The 17324-nt window shown below is 39.1% G+C and overlaps 1 pseudogene across 1 annotated transcript in view; it reads left to right on the forward strand.

Annotated features, from left to right (window-relative positions):
• The window catches only part of LOC149217682 (protein NUCLEAR FUSION DEFECTIVE 4-like), a 283964-nt pseudogene that overhangs the window by 178729 nt on the left and 87911 nt on the right, over positions 1-17324 (forward strand). Inside the window, exons 9-12 of the transcript XR_016250688.1 lie at positions 184-267; positions 837-1010; positions 1146-1273; positions 1453-1523. The product of XR_016250688.1 is annotated as a protein NUCLEAR FUSION DEFECTIVE 4-like (transcript). The remainder of the gene's footprint in view (positions 1-183; positions 268-836; positions 1011-1145; positions 1274-1452; positions 1524-17324) is intronic.

Here is a 17324-nt window from a genome sequence, read left to right on the forward strand (position 1 = left end):
ATTATTTCCTCCTAATTAGCTAATATATAGATAGAAGGTCGTAGCTACTATCCAAAGTGCAAGCTTTATAGGTAGAAAATGAATCTTCTTTCAAGTAAATATTTTTGTAGATAAATTTTTAGCTGAAAGTTTAATGATCATATGTAAAAACACTTACACTGATTTATCTGAAACTATTTTCAGGCTAAATTTCATGCTGGAAATGGCACCAGTGATTTTTTTGCAATTCTCATGTTAATCATCATCGCTGTAATGTATGCTGTTCCGGTAAGATCACGTTGACATGCTTGGTAATGCTATATGGAATTATGTTGCTTGAATTCATTTTTTACATAACAATGTTACAAATTAATGCGGGAAAGGAAAAATCAACAGAATACTAAGCAATGTAAGCAAAGAAAAAACAACGATGAAGATAATTCCTGCTCGAATGCTGAGAAAAAAATCTTCTTCCACTGATCTGTTCACTAAATTCTTTCTCACAGCTTATCTACTTGCTAAAGACTACAATCCAATCCATTGAATAGTGATTTCCATGTGAATTTTATTTACTGAACTACTAAAACTAGCAATTCTCAAAACGTATGCGTTTGTTAATATCTACATGCCAAATATCATGTCTCTAAATGAATTATTACTTAAGTATTCATGTTTTTATGTTATTGCTGAGAATAGAGGGTATTCCTCTGCATGGATTTGATAATTTGTATTTGCAAATGTAAGTCTGTAGCTCACAAATGAGAGATTTGTGATGACTAGAGAAAAGGTACTCTGAATTATTGGTCAATAAAAGGAAATAATATTATTTGGAATTTTTTGCTTTTACGATATTACAGGTGGTTCAAAAGCCCCTTAGTTCTGGAAGATATGTTTCTAGTCCAAAGAATTCTCTAGTTAAGGAGATTGATCTGATCCCAAATCCTGTGAGATCTCTTAATCACACAAAGTCTTTGGATGTAAAATCTGAATCACATGCTGGAGATTGTGAAACAGAAATATTTCCTTTGAAGGTGGTTCCTGGGTTTATTGAAGAAGAATTGGTGGAATCATCTGAGCCTGGTAACGTAAAAGAACGTTTTGAGGCCCCGAACATTGTTGAAACAGAAATATTTGGAGATTGTGAAACAGAAATATTTCATTTGAAGGTGGTTCCTGGGTTTATTGAAGAAGAATTGGTGGAATCATCTGAGCCTGGTAACGTAAAAGAACATATTGAGGCCCAGAACATTGTTGATCTCACAGTTTGGGAATGTCTCGTTGCAGTTGACTTTTGGTAACCTCTCAAAATTTGCTTTATGTTTACAAGCACCAGATAACCAGATTCCTTTGTGCTAAACAACATTTGGATTTTCTCTCTTTCAAACATTAAGATTTTGTTATACTTTGGTCCTTTTGAGCCTCTTCATCTCTTGCTAGTGTGCTGGCTCTCATAGCTTCTGTTGATCCTTGCAGGCTTGTCAATTTTGTGGTTGTAAGTGGTGGAGGTAGTGGGCTTGCTATCATAAATAATTTTGCTCAGGTTAGTAAAATAATAATTTTTTTTCTTTGCATGGTTCATTCTTCTGAGAAACTGTTGTCATAAGAGAAAACTTTTAAACAAAATGCTTAAGTATAGACCAGTGTTGGTGACATCCTGTCAGCGAAAAAATTGGCAAGGGTCCAGAAAATAAAAAAATTCTTAATATTCAGGAAATTATTGGTAAAAATCAGCAAACATCAACAAAATTTAAAGCAATACAAAAATATTCAATTTTTTTTTCAATCTTTCTAACATCTAAATCAACCTGACAATTTTTTCACACATGATATTATCACATTTATTTTACCCTAGTAAAAATCACAATTTTTTACTGGCGATAAAATTACCCATGGATAAATATTTTGACTGCATGACTTCTCACAATTTTCATAACACTGGGATAGACTTCTAAGCATCAACAGCTTTGTGGAGCTTTTTTTAATTCCACCTATCACTTAGAGTAACTTTGTAGCAATTATAATCCAAGACGAACACGGTAGACATGCTAGACCCTGAATTATTCTGCATGATATTTTTTGCTTCTATATTCTTGTATTGAATGAATTTATTGGATCTAGGAATTGCTCAAAGGCTTCATCCCCTGCTATACGAGGATGGGATAGCCTCTAATTGAAGTTTCTTGGAATACAAATGATAAAATACGACCTTTCCAATTTCATTATGTGATGAGATAATATTCCGGTGATTTTCAATAATCCTTTTCATTATTATTGTTTGGTTGAAGATTTCAGTTTAGGTAGAGATGGAATCAACGAGTGTAATATAATAATTTAGGTACAATAGTGTTTATATGAATTATAATTTTCAAGAACAAGAATTGATTATCTCCTCCAAACGATGGTAGTTGATAACTAGGCAGTAATGTTAGGTGTTGTGAATCATGACATGCTGTATTTATGACCTATTTAATGCATTAGTCACTGTAGCCTAATGTTATGCCAGTTCACTATTAATGATCATATTAGTTGAGTAGTTTTAACTAGCTCATCATCCCTAGTTTATAAATGTGCTGTCCTTTATTAGAGTGGGCCATAATCTTGGTATGGAGAAGCTCAAGTTTTTCCATGCAGCCCATTAAAATTTTTAGGTCTTACATGTTGTTCAATTCTGATGTTAATATTGCCGTCAACAATGTTTATTATTCTTTGTGCAATGTACTATTTTTCCTTAAAAGACAGATTTTGCAAATCAACATATCTGTCCTGGATCTTTTGTATAGGCACTCTTTCTATTGGTCAATGCTTGGAGTGTAAAAATTTCTGCAATATAACTTTATTGCAAATTCAGAAATGTCAGCTCACACTAGAGATTTCTTGGATGTAATCTGATCTGAAATATTAATATATGGTAGTAAACAGTGAACTTTTTTTTCTTTTACTTCAACCCGACACACTAGGTAGGTCTCAGGAGTCAAAACTGGACTGGTCATCAAACCAGTTGATGCCAAAACTGCGAATTGGACTGAAACTGGAAAAAAACTGGACCAAAAGACTGGTCAACCAATTTTTTTATAAAATATTCAAATTTTTACAAAAACATTTATTCATGTGCATCTTGTTAGTTTTTGTAGCTTCAGAGTCTCAGACAAGTGTTCTAGTCCCGATTTGTGTCTAAGAGACTAAGGAACACGAGATCGCCAAAACCCAGAAAAGGTTTCAGGAGAAAACACCTAGAGACTACTCAATTGAATTAATTAATTGATAATTAAAAATGCCTAAGTCTAACTTAGGGATATCGATTAATTAAAGGGAATTAATTGAGAATGATCGAGATTGGTGTAGAGAGTTAGAGATGGACTAGTCTAAGATGATCTTAGCCATTGATGAGGATCTAATCATGGTCGTTGAAACTACAACGAGAGATTATAAGACCAGATCGATGAGATGAGGAGAGACACAAGTGAGGGAGCAAGCATCCAGGCACTGCGAATTTCCAAGTGCACAATGATTTAGTGAGGGAAGTGGAGGAGCATTAGTGATTGAGGGGCAACAATTAGTTCAGGAGGAAGAGTCCAGTGAGAATTTTGGCATTTCTAGAGGCAGTTAGCCAGAGTGTGGGAGGCAACATCTATATCCCAGAGAGTCTGCGCAAGGGTTGCGTATAGCCTCCATTGAGGCAGTTTAATTCAGCTGAGCATGTGGCTGATTCAGTTGTTAGAGACCAGGGAAAATTTTCAGAGGCCAAGCTAATCCATTCTAGTGATAGAGAGAGCCAGATCGAGGCAACTTGAAGCAATTCCGGGTAGTATGAGTTAGAGGCTGCGCAAGCATTGTGTAGAGCCTGCACAGGGGTTTTCAGGGCACTGATTCAAGTGGCCAGAAAGAGGCCGAATTGCTTGTGAAGAGGGAAAATTTCCCTCTGAGATTTTCGCCAGTATTTTCTCAGGAGGGGTTGGCCAGTTTAGGCACCTAGTTGTAATCTTTTGAATTTGCTGCATAGTAAAATAAACCCTTATTTGCTGCACCGGTTTTCCCCTCAGACTTTTCCGGGGATTTTAGTCCAAAAAAATTGTGTTAATTGTGTGCATGATTTTCTCAGTTTCTAGTTTTGTTTTCTGCAGTTTGCTTTATTGTGAAGATTGCAGTAAAGAGCAATTCCTTATTTGCCGTTAAATTAATTAACTGAAGACAAATAGACTGCATTAGTTAGAAGAATAGTTTCCAGTTATTGCAATAGTGGATTTTTCACACATCCATATAAATCTAAACCATCTATAAACATATATGCAAAGTTTCTCATTTATATTGCAAGTGTGCATATAACCAAAATAACATTGAGTGCAATACGTCTTTGGAGCAAAATACATCAATAAAGAGGTTCTAAATGGCCTTTAGAGACCAAAAAAAGCATATTACTAGTGGATAACTATAGTGACATAGTCTAGAGTCTAGACTATAAAATCTGAGGTTGCTAAAAGAAAATAAAAAGCATATCATGGCCACAATAAAACAAATAAAGAAAATCAAAATGAAAAAGATGGTCGGGACATAAAGATTAGCATGTGGGAAGAGAAGCCTAACATGAGCTCCTCCTCCTTTTTTCGGCCATCACCCGGTTCCTGAGCATATGAATGCTCCATTACATCAAAAGAAGGAACCCTTAGATTTCCCAACTCCGATGAGTGATGAACTGACTCATCTTAAGGGGTAATAAAACCACTACATAAAAATCAAGGTTTAACCCTTGAGCTATATGTGGGAATACAAGGACTAATTAAGAAGAAGTAAAAGGCACACAAAGAGGTGTGGAAAAATTAGGTCGAGTTGGTAACTCATGCATCCATGAATGCTCCCTTCTTATATCCATACACTGAGGATGTGGACGTCCACATCGGTTGGTCCCTTTGACCATGGCACTTGACCATGAAGCCTTCCTCCCTCCATTACCACTTTATTATACACTAAGCGATGGACCAAGGAAATATCACCTCCCCTTAGGCACTAGAAGCACCTAATAGGGTTGACCATTAGCCACCCTTAGCAAGGGAGAAAACACCTTTGCAAGGACTTGGTCCTGATTTTGGAAGGTGATCTTTGTTTGAAGTATTAATATGCCCTCAACATTCAAGTTTGGTTCACTTAGATGCATTATTTATCTTAGTCTTTAATGGCTAGTTGCTTTCGCTAAAATCCTCGTTTTTTTTTGTCGGGTGGTTCACTGCAACCCAGGCCTTGAGGGCACCCACTCCACAGGTACCCAATCCTTTTAGAGAAGTACATGGCCTAAGCAAGTGCAACATTGAGAGACTAGAGACTCATAAAATTGGTAGCTAATGACATATGTGCCAAAGTACCTCCAGGACGTAAAACGTTGGTAAACTTTGACCTTATTTTAAGGATTCTTCATGATGACACCACTTGACCCGGTATGCCTCTAGGTTGGCCTTGACACAACTTGATGGGCAGGAGTTGATTCAAAGCCTAGATGAGGATGGTTTCCCATTGAGAGACTAGAGAGGGCTTGTTGCACTAAAAGAAGCCCTAACGCTAAAGAGGAGGAGGCCTTTTTGATTGTTGGAGACCCATGGAGACCACTTCATGGAACCCTAGCTAACACTTAGGACCCCGAAGGAGATATTGAGGTAGATTTGAGGGTCATCCCTCAAATTTTGTATCATTTAGGCATCTACATGTTGAACAATCTAGGGCATTTGAAATTAAAGTGATTCTTCTTAGCATGATCTTCTTATTATTATTAGCTTGATCTTCTTCTTATTATTAGTGTGTGTAATTACTTCATGAAACTGCTATAAAAAGTAAAGAGACAAGAACACAAGATCTTTGACTTTCTGCTAGGGTCAAAACCTCTCCCACTTGGAGAGGAAAGCCCGCACAAAATTCTTTTTATATAGAATCCAATTGACGAATACGAAGACCATGACCCTTAACCTATTCTGCCACTCTTAGACCAAGACATCAATCCTCTTCTTCACCATTGCAGAGATCATCACCTTTAGGCTTTGCTGCATTGCTAAGATCTTCATTACTGCTACCTTCATTGAGAGCATCATTGCTGCACCATGACTGCTCCTTAGGATCTTTACTGAAATGATCTTTGCACCATGACTGTTTCCTTGAAATCACCATTGAGATGATCTATGTACCTTCATCGAGATCATGATCTTCAAGAACGAGATCATGACTGATATGTATGCAATGATGTGTACTGCACCGAGATCCTCTTTAGACCACCATCAAGATCATGGTTACAATTGGGATCATGACTATCCTAGAAGGTATGCCGAGATAGGTTGATCACAGGGATCCTCTTCATCAAGACTGTGAGACAGTGATGATTATGCCGAAATAGAGTATCATTGAGATCCTTCTTACTTGAGACTAGGACTGTGTTTGCACTTTCACCGAAGTTTGTTGTAGCTATGCCAAGATTGTATCACTATGACCCTTCTCCTCACAACGATGTCTAGACTGTGACTATGTTTGAGGTAGTGATCATCAAGTAGGTGACTGCGTATGGAATGAATGCCGAGACTGTGATAGTCACAGTCATTAATGCTCCTTCCCATTATGCTGAGACTACAAAGATATATATGTGAGGGCTTCACTGTCATTATCACCAAGACTGTGGCTCATTGTGCCATCCGAAGTCTTGTCTGCCTGCACCCATACGAAATATTGTGTTGAAGTTTCTAAGTTTACTTAGTTTAGAAACCCTTCATGCACTTTTTCTGATTTATTCCTACCTACTTGTTGTTTTTCTTTAACAAGTTATTTACAAAGTAAATACTAAAAATAAACACTAATGCATGCTCAACATATTACAGATCAGCAACTAAAACAAACAAGAACAAACACACCACATGACACCATTATTTTTGGACCAATGTCCCCGGAAAAACCCAATGCGGGAAACCGGTGCAGCTATATGAGGGTTTTATTATTAAGCAATATCAGAGTACAATTTGGGTGTCGAAACTAGGCTACCCAACAGAAAATTTCCTTAGCAGCTAACCTCATAGTTTGAGAGAAATCTCCTGGCTGAAACCCCAGAAAGTCCTTCCGGCGGCTCTTTAGCACAAAACTGCTTTGCAACCCCAATGTCTGCCCAATCTGGACTGCGTCAGCCCCTCTCTGTCTCACGCTAGCCCTGCGTCAACCTTTCTTGGCCTGCGTCAGCTTTCTGGGCCTCTGCGTCAGACACGCTGGCCTCTCTGGTGCTTTGCACAACACTTGGCTACCTCTGCGTGGCCCTGCGTGAGCCCTTGCTGCCTCTGCATCACTCTCTTTGGTTGTTGCGTTGCTCTCCCGACACAATCTCTACCTTCTCTGTTTCTTTGTACTCAATGCCCCTCAGCTGCTCTCCCAATCACTGATTCTATCTCTCTTAGCAAACCCCGCTCTAGAGAATAGAATGACTGATCACTTTGGTGTACTCTCCAAGTGACCGTCAAGCCTCCTCTTATACTTTTCCTTGCTGACATCTCAACGACCGAGATTAAGTCTCCAATCAATGACTAAGATTAGATCTAGCTTGATCCATGTCTTTTGGATCATTCTAATACAGATTCATATTAATACACATTAATATTTTATTTTCACTAAGTTTAGACTTAGGGACTCCATTAAAAATATTAATTATTTTAATATCTTTTGATCTGTTTAGTATCTGTCCAAACCCATTTTGGGTATTGGAGATCTCATGTGCCCCAACCTCTCCACCAAATTTCGTGGCTGGAGCACATCCGATGCTACCCCAAATCAACGCTCCCTCTTAGTGAGGATTGTGCTCTAGCAATACTCCTCACTGAGTATTACTCTAATCATCCGGCATCGGTCCCTGTGTTGATGCTAGGCCTGCTACCCACCATCCTCTGCACTGCTGTATCCTGTACTGCTGCACATGGTTTTGCCACTGCCACTGCTGCATCTGTACGATAGCTCCCTCTGCACCAGTATTACTTGGGAGTGGGAGCAAAAGCGGGGATCGGGAGCGACATTTTCAGAAGCTCTCAGTTTGGGAGCGAATCCCGAAGCGTTTTTTATATAATATATATATTTTTTATATTTTGATGCATATATGTCAACAAAAACATGTAGAATAATGAATTAGATATAAAAAACATAAAAAAACATAGATTGAACCATACAACAACAATTGCCTAGAAGTTATAATCTTTATCAACCACGTCCACAAGTTAATAACATAGTAACATACAACATATTGAGTCTCATGATTCATCAATCTTAAAGTTTCAAGCTTTCAAACTTCAATATATAACATTTATCATCATTGATCACCAAATTTGTACTTGTAAGCTAAGTGTAACCATTGCAACAAATAATATCTAACATGAAATGAAATGTTATAAAATGAAATGAAATGAAACAACTTTCAACTTTCATGAAGCATCATATTCATAATTCATTACCAATGAGTTATAACTGCCAACTTCAAACTTAAATTGTCATATATTGTTTAAAAAAATATCATAATAAATATGAAAGAGTCAATAGTTATAAAAGCTACTAGAAACTAGAAAAGAGAAGTAAATCTATTATCTATTTCTTATGCTTGGGCCTCTTGCCACCACGAGAAATGTCTAATTTTTTAGTCTTGTTGGAAAATCAAGATCTTTGTCATTAATATCACCCTCTAAGCATTAATATACAGAGGTATCTTTGTCATTACCTCTGTATCTGTATAGGGATCTTTGTCATTAGTATCACCCTCTAAGCATTAACATAAGATAGAACAAGCATAGCATCTCAAGTCAAGATTTTGTTTGAGTGATGCGTACATTTTTAGGAGGGTCATAATAGAGGAGTTTGACAACCAATGTCACTAACATCAAGGTACATAGAGGGATTGGTGCTCTTGATTAAATATGAGTTCCATATCCTAATACATGACAAAATTCAATGGAATCATTGCAATCCCCCAATCCTGAAATCTTGAAAAACTGATAAGTTTGCTGGATTTTGAATGAAATCTAAAATTCTACTTTCTCCATATGAAATCCAATGAGGCCAGAACCACTCTCAAACATCCTGAGTCATTTCATGGTAATGTTAAAAATTTAAGTAAAAGGATGTGTTGTCGCGCGGATTGACACGACAACGCTCAGACCGGGGGCTGTCACTCTGATCCCCGATCCCTCCGTTTAAGCCTATCTCCCGCGGCTAAGGGGGGGAGTCCCTGTGAAATGATGAGGCCAACTGTCGACCAGTTGGTTGGGAGACACGAGACACGATTAGGATAAGCACTAAAAAGATTTAATTAATTGAGCAGACCAGTGCCTTAAGAGATTGCGGATAAGACGATTACTTATTAAATGATATACAAAACATGGACCATGAACAGCAACCATCTATCATCAGCTAAATCACAATGCTCTTAGAATGACCAAAACGATATCCAGCAACTGAAAATTTTAAAAGATGAAATGCTTTGAACCACCACGAGAATCGTAAACCATTAACTAGATATCATTTTCGCATCTCGACTTGAAAGTTTTAGATCTCAGTATGAAAGATAATAACATGAAAACGCTGATGACTTTGATGTCTCTTATTGAATTGAATATCTAAGGAAAGGATTGCTGGTTTTTACCCCATATGGGTTTTCCTAGTCTAAATTGTTGCTTTATTGTGTGGCTGTCTCTACATGATCCTACTGGAATTTTAGTTTTAATGTTGATATCCTCTATATAATTGTTTTATGATGGATAATGAATGCAAGATGATGAATAATGAAGAACGAGAAAATATAAAACTAAGTAAATCATAAGAAGTAATTATCAATGTCGAGGATCCATAGAAAAATCAACACTCTGTAGAAGAAGCGTTCACCACCTAAGAAAGCAACTTCATTTCCAATTTATGCAGATATGTGGTAGAGGAGCCATACATGTTCGACTATTTAAAGAACCCAACCTATTTCGATCTTTGGTTGCATGCAAGTTACTAAAGATTCCATGCTCACCGATTTACTTGTTCGATTTACTTCATACTTGAGCATGCTCCTCTTTCTTAGGTACCAAGTTGTCTAATGTGAGTATCTACCCATTTTGCACCTCTGGATTTGTGTGTAGTTTCTCCTAACCCCACCCATAGGTCTTGGTTAGGCCAATCATGATGGTGAATAATATTTTGGTGTAAGGACATATGCATGGGCATGAAATGGAACATTCAAATTATCCCACCTTTTGACCACATGTTTATGGATATGATCATTGGAGATATCATCCCTTGGTTGAAAAATGTCTTTGATTTGGCTTAGCATGCTGTCCTTTGCTTATCAAGTGCTTAAGGATTCAATACTTTTTCTTAATTAACTGATTCCCATGAGAGTTTCTTATGTAAATGTTATAAAACAATTTAACATAAAAATATATGCTGAAAAACAGCAAAATAACAGCAAAGAACATCAAAATACAACACACAACAAGCACATGATAAAGGAGTTCACCCCTCCTGGGCTACGTCTCCTTGGTCCAGCTTCCAATGGCTTGGGCCTCTCTATTATGCTCAAATTACAACAAAAGTGTGTTTACAATGCTCAAATGCCTATCAAACCTGTCTCAATGAGTTCAAAAATACTCAAAAATGGCTATCTAGCCTCTTTTTGCATCCAATTTGGATAAGAACTGAAGAAGTTATGACTTCTCCCAGTTCTTCCACTATTTGTTCCACAAAATGCTCCAAAACCGACCAAAAACTCCATTTCCGCTCCAAAATCCGCTAATGGAGCGAGAAATTTGCCGTTCGACGGGCTATATCCTGTCAGCTGTATCCAAATTGCAATAGGCAAGTTCTGCGGGCTTCCAACATGCAAAATGTTGCGATTGCGGTATTGCGGACATGCTGGGGATAATTAACTGCAACATATATAATCCCGCGTCCGGAACCTCCCACTCATCGCAATCGGCAAAGTTCAACGGTTGAAGGTCTTGTTAACATGGGAACATTGCAATTGCGGGGGCTGATTCTTAACTTGCGCCTTTTTTTTTCCTGATATGCGATATGCGGGACCCAGTGGCAACTTGCCGCTTGGCACTTCCCCATTCGCTGGGACCCTTGCCATGTCATCCAATCCTGCCAATCATCCACTGCTCTATATCTGTAAACTGAATCATACTGTAAATGGGTTTTGTAAACCATAGAATATACCTAAGCCGTTGGCAAACTGACCATCAAGCAACATATCCTATACCTCTTGAAATTCATGTTTGTTAGATGTAGATATGGCCATGTCTTTCAGCTCTTGCCATAAATCACTTGAGATCATACTAGCCAATGTCTGTCATACCTTCAAAAGGCACTTGAAGGTGAGATAATAATGAGCAAATCCAATGTTTGCAACCTTTAGTAACTCCAACTTGGAGTGATTGCAGAAAATGAAGTGGGCCATGGTATGATTGGTAATAAATTTTTTATCATGTTCTTCCCTCTCTTGTATAAAGCACCAATCCATCTATAATCATGTTCATTCTAATAATATCCTGCAACAAAAGGTTCATTGTGGGAACCAAACACCCTAACCGAAATATATTGAGTTACCTATTTTCATGATTACTTTTGTTGCCTTACCATTAGCAGTGTTACTACTCGGATTAGCAGCCTTGGCAAGGTTTGGTCATGGTGCTAAGTAGTAAGCACACAATAGATATACCCATTGCCAGCCAATGTTATAAGAACCGGACCAGTCATAGAACCGGTAGACCCCCCAGACAGGGAACCAGTCAAAGTCGGACTGGAAACGATGAAAAAACTAGACCAAAAAACCGGTCAACCAAAAACACATAAAATATTCAAATTTTGAAGAAAACCACATATATTCATGTGCATCCATATGAATCCAATCCATTTATACATGAATAAGCAAAAGTTTTCATTTATAAAGAATGTATGGGTGCACATAACCAAAATAACATCGAGTGCAATCCATATTTGAATGAAAAATACATCAAAAAACAAGACCTATATGGCCTCTAACATCCAAAAAAAGTCATGCTACGACGAATACCTACATACCATCAAAATCTTTGCCTATATTGGAATCTTCGTCATCAATATCCCCTTCTAAGCATTAAAATAAGAGAAAAAATGCTCAACTTGTCAATTCAAGATTTTGTTTGAGTGATGGGTACATTTTTAGTAGGATGCTGATAAGGGAAATCAAAAATAAATGGCACTAACATCTAGGTACATAGAGGGATTGGTGCTCTTGATTAAATTCTAGTACAATGCCCTCATACAGTACAAAATCCAATGGAAACATTGCAATCCCCACAATCCTGAAAAACTGTTAAGTCTATGGGATTTTGAGTGAGATCTAAATTTCTACTTTCTCCATATGAAATTCAAAGAGGTCAGAAACAGTCTCAAACATCCTGAGTCATTTCATGATAATGTTAAAAATTCAAGTAAAATGATGAAAATGAAGGATAAAGAAGAATGTCAGTTTTACTTGAAGAATATAACATTACCATGAATTGCATAACATTAGTAGGGCCATAGGCTTGGATATTAGGCCCCTATTGTGGGCTAGTGCCTAGCTAAGACAAAAATGAAAAGAAGAAAAGCAAAACAAACCCCACTTCCTGTTTTCTACATGGCTTTACTAATGGCCAATTCAGTATCGAATCCGCTAGTTCTGTTACTGAATTGGCCAAAAATAGTTCCAATTGTTAATTTTTCATAGGGCTATATTGTTCTTTGCTTTGATAATTGCATTTCTTCATTAACACATTACATTCACCCCATAACATCATGACATTATTCAGATTTACATCATTATTCAACGTTATATGCAACTATGTAGAAAGAATAATATCATCATCATCAATGCAACGAAACATAAAGTAACAACAAAAGAAAAGAATTCACACATAGAGACACCAAGATTGGTCGGAGACCAGGGAAAAACCCTTTCAAATTCTTCTCCTTCCTAGATTGTCATCAAATGATTCAGCAAAAGAGAGTACAATGATCCATATCTTCATCTATGCAACTAACTAGCAAAAACAACTACAACATCCATGAAATGAACCCAACAATGTTTCTACTCAAACTCTGATTCTGAAGTCTGTAAAGAACTGTTATTGTCTGCAGTCAACTGCCAAACCTTGCGGTCACCGAGCAAAATCTTTGGACAAATGAGATTCCATCATTTGAGTTCCAGTGGCATGGAGGAGGAGTCATCCAAGCGACTATAGCTTCCTGGTTGCTCTCTGAAGCACTGCAAGGGAGTGAATGTGGCCGGATCTACCTAGATCTGTCTCTAAGCTTCGGTCGCACCCTTCAAGATGTTATGCAAGCGACTTTGGCTTCCCAGTCGCACTATGAAACACTGTGAGTGAGCGACTATAACATCTTGGTTGCTCTCTTAAGCAGGGTCTGCGAGCGACTGGGGTTTGCAACTAGAAATATGAAACCCTAACTCCTAGTTGCATGGATGGAGAATTGTTCGTGCCACTGGAAGGCTCCAGTCGCATGGATGAGCTTTTGTGCGAGCGACAACGGTCGAATCCATTGAGCGACCACTGCGTCTCATGATTGTGTCCAAATGAGGTAGAGGTCACTTGTATTTATAGCCTTCCAAGAGGGTCCACTTGCTTTAGGGCCGACCTTATCAAATATGCACATGTGGGTTTTTATTCATAAATACACTTTCCCTTATCTGATTTGAGTGATCTTTAGGTCGATTTTGGTCCTCTCGAAAAGAGGAATTCAATGCAATCATTATCTCCATCAAGTGAGCTGTCCAAAGTGGAATTTGACCGCAGTTGCATATTTTTAACACTCCCTCTCAACTAGGGAGAATTCCACCTACCAATATATGACCATCGATCAACATGGCATCCTGTCATCATATCCTATCTAGTCTCAAGTAACATCATGTATTGTCACATATCACCTTCCTACTTATCTCTTGATTGTCCCTACTCATATGCTGAACATTCTCGAATCTAAAAGAAGAATTTTGACATCAGAGGGGAGCTTAGTCTACCACCCTCTATCCATCGGGCTACTACTTGGAATCTCTGTTAGCGGGCTATTACTCGGGAATATCGGCGGGGAGCTAAATTTGCGATTTGTATCAGCATCGTAGAGCATACCATCAGGGAACAAATCTCAACCTAGAACCACATCGGGGAGCGCATCTCGACCCGAAATCTCATGGGTGAGCTACTACTACAACCCCATATCGAGCAATAGGATATTCAGATTCCAAACTGTTAAATTATGGTATGTTCTATGTTTAGAGCAGTTTACTTGTTTTCTTCTTATTAGCCATAGATTAGCAATCACATATACATTAAGTAAAGTGCAAATAGAACATTAAACAATCAACAGAAAACAAGCCAAGACAAGAGACACAAGATGTGGCAGCTGGCCAGGGACAAACCCTGATGCGGGGAAACCCTTTGATCAAATCTTCTTTTATCTTCAATAGTTCAACAGAGAGAGTACAAAATCAGAATTTTGTAATTTAATATCAGCAACAACAAACCCTAGATCAGCAAAGTCAAACTTGGTCAAACGAATTGAAATTGACCTCCAATATGCTTGGTCAATTTTCGATCAACTAGCCCTCGAACAGCCTGAAGAAACAATCCTTGAACAACCCCAAAAACATAGTCAAACTGTTGTTGACTGAAGTCAACTTGCTGCCCAAAACTAGGGTAGTCAATGTTGGTCAAACCTGTGGACGGATTGCCTCGATTTTTGTGCCAAAATCTGTGGCCTGCCTAGGAGAGGCAGCCACACCAAAACCGCACCCTTGATGAGTCAACGCTTGGTCAACGCAGGTCAAAGAGACCTTCAGCAACTTCTGCATCCTCCTTTTAGCGTCCTCTTTGCCTTAATGCGTCCTCCTTCTTCCCATGTGTGAGCTGCTCCTTTTATAACCCAAAGCTAAGGGGGGAGAGAGAGAAGAATGAGTGAGATAAGATGATGAGAAAATGAATCAACCTCTCTTGTATTTATATGATTCACTGGGCATGTGTGCCACACATTTAACTGTTGGCCGACCTTGACAATTTGTCAAGTAAATACAAATAAATTCATGTCTCCCTAAATACTTGTCGGAATTGGATGACCTTTAGATCAATCCTACACCTCTTGACAAGAGGAATCTAGGAAAAATATCAGCTGCCATAAATGAGGTGACCCACATGGAGTTTGGCCCAAGTTTCCAATTTTAACACTCCCTCTCAACTAGGGAGAACTCCATCTGCAATCGATCTGATCGTTGCTACTATCCCAGCCATCAAATGCACTGCCCTGCACTGCTTGGCCCTGCTCTACTCTGCTCGAACTATGAAGGAGAAGAAATGATCGAGAATGTATCATACCATCCTCCACTAACACGAAGTCAGTCTCAGAGTGTGTCATACTACTCTCACTGATCCCAGATCAATGGAGGTCATCCTAGCATAGGGAGTACGATAGATACAACGATGCATCCATCAATAGTACTACTATGGTCCCTAACCCCATTTACCTGCTCATTGATCAGACGAGAGGTACTTCCTATGAGTCCCAGACTGCATGGGTAGGATGCCTCGACAGGAGAACTATTCATCCTATCCATAGGAGAACAAATCATCCTCTCTAATAGTCACCACAGGAGAACTAATCATCCTAGCCCACAGGAGAACTAATCATCCTGTTCCACAGTCGCCACGAAGAACTAATAATCCTGGCCCATAGGAGAACTAATCATCCTGTCCTACAGTTGCCACAGGGTATCACAGGGGAAGGTTGAACCTTTCACCCTGTACATAGTGCACCACCAGGGGATGGCGAGTCGCCCTGTGGTTGCATGTCGCTCCAAGAAGTACTCGGTGCCCCCCTGGAGCTCCCAGAGCTCAATACATCATACTTGACCCTCATAAGAGGGTCTCTAAACAACACCAATTCGTTCTTGGAAAGTCAAGAATTTGACCTTTCCCAGGGGCTTCGTCAAAATGTCGGTGACTTGTTCATCTGTACTGATATGTTGGAGCCTTATTGGTCCTTGCTGTACCATATCCCGAATATAGTGGTACCTGATATCGATATGCTTGGAGCGATCATGAAATACGGGATTCTCTGATAAACGAATCCCGCTCTGGTTGTCACATAGGATCACAATGGTATCCAATGTAAATCCAAACGGCTCACTGAAGAGCTTTCGCAACCAGATTGCCTCACAAGAGGCCATACTAGCAACAATGTGCTCTGCGTCGGCGGTGCTCAAAGCCACCGACTTCTGCTTCTTGCTCATCCAGGATATCGAGGCAGATCCCAAAGAAAAACAATACCCAGAAGTGCTCTTTCAGTCCACCACACTACTTGCCCAATCAACATCGTTATATCCATGTAGTCTCACATCTCCGGCAGTGTATCTCAATCCATGAGTGATTGTGCCACGAAGATATCTCAATAGATTCTTGGCACCAATCCAATGTGAGTGGTGAGGCTCAGCCATATGTTGACTCAATGTGTTGACTGCAAAACATATATCTGGACGAGAATTCACCAAGAACATCAATGCTCCGATGAGTTGACGATACTTGGTGGCATTTCGTAAAATGGGTCCGGCAGCACTACCGCTTAACTTCTTGAAGTCAAGGTCCATCGGGGTAGTCATGGGCTTGCAGTCAACCATACCGAATCTCTCCAATATCTTCACCACATATTTTCCTTGAGATAGGAAAATCTTCCCTGGCTTTTGCCAGACTTCTAGTCCTAGGAAATAGTGCATCAGTCCTAGGTCCTTCATCTCAAATTCAGAAGCCAACTCCCTCTTACATTTGTGAATGAGAGGGTTTGCACCTGTTAGAAAGAGGTCGTCAACGTACAACACCAATATGAGAGGATTGTCATCTTCAACCTTAAAGTAAAGGTTAGGGTCAGCTTCACTCCTAGTGAATCCCAACTTCATCAAGTAGCTATCGATCCTCTCATACCATGCTCAGGGTGCTTGCTTCAGCCCATAGAGGGCCTTCTTCAACCTGCACACATGAGATTCTCGATCATGAATCTCAAATCCTTCGGGTTGCTCCACATAGACCTCCTCTTTGATCGAACCATGCAAGAACGCGATCTTGACATCCATCTGATGTAGGTTCCATCCTTGCGAAGCAGCAAGGGCTATGATCGAGCGGATGGTGGTATATCAGGCAACAGGTGCAAATATCTTGTCGTAGTCTATACCTTTTTTCTAAGAGAAGCAACGCGCGACAAAATGAGCCTTATACTTTTCCGCACTTCCATCAACTGCATGCTTTATCTTGTAAAGCCATTTCAAAGTGACCACTGCTTTGTCCTAGGTT

Source organism: Pinus tabuliformis, chromosome 1_1, assembly GCF_031772625.1.
Source record: "Pinus tabuliformis cultivar Carrire ecotype Pingquan chromosome 1_1, CPIR1, whole genome shotgun sequence".
NCBI lineage: Eukaryota > Viridiplantae > Streptophyta > Pinopsida > Pinales > Pinaceae > Pinus > Pinus tabuliformis.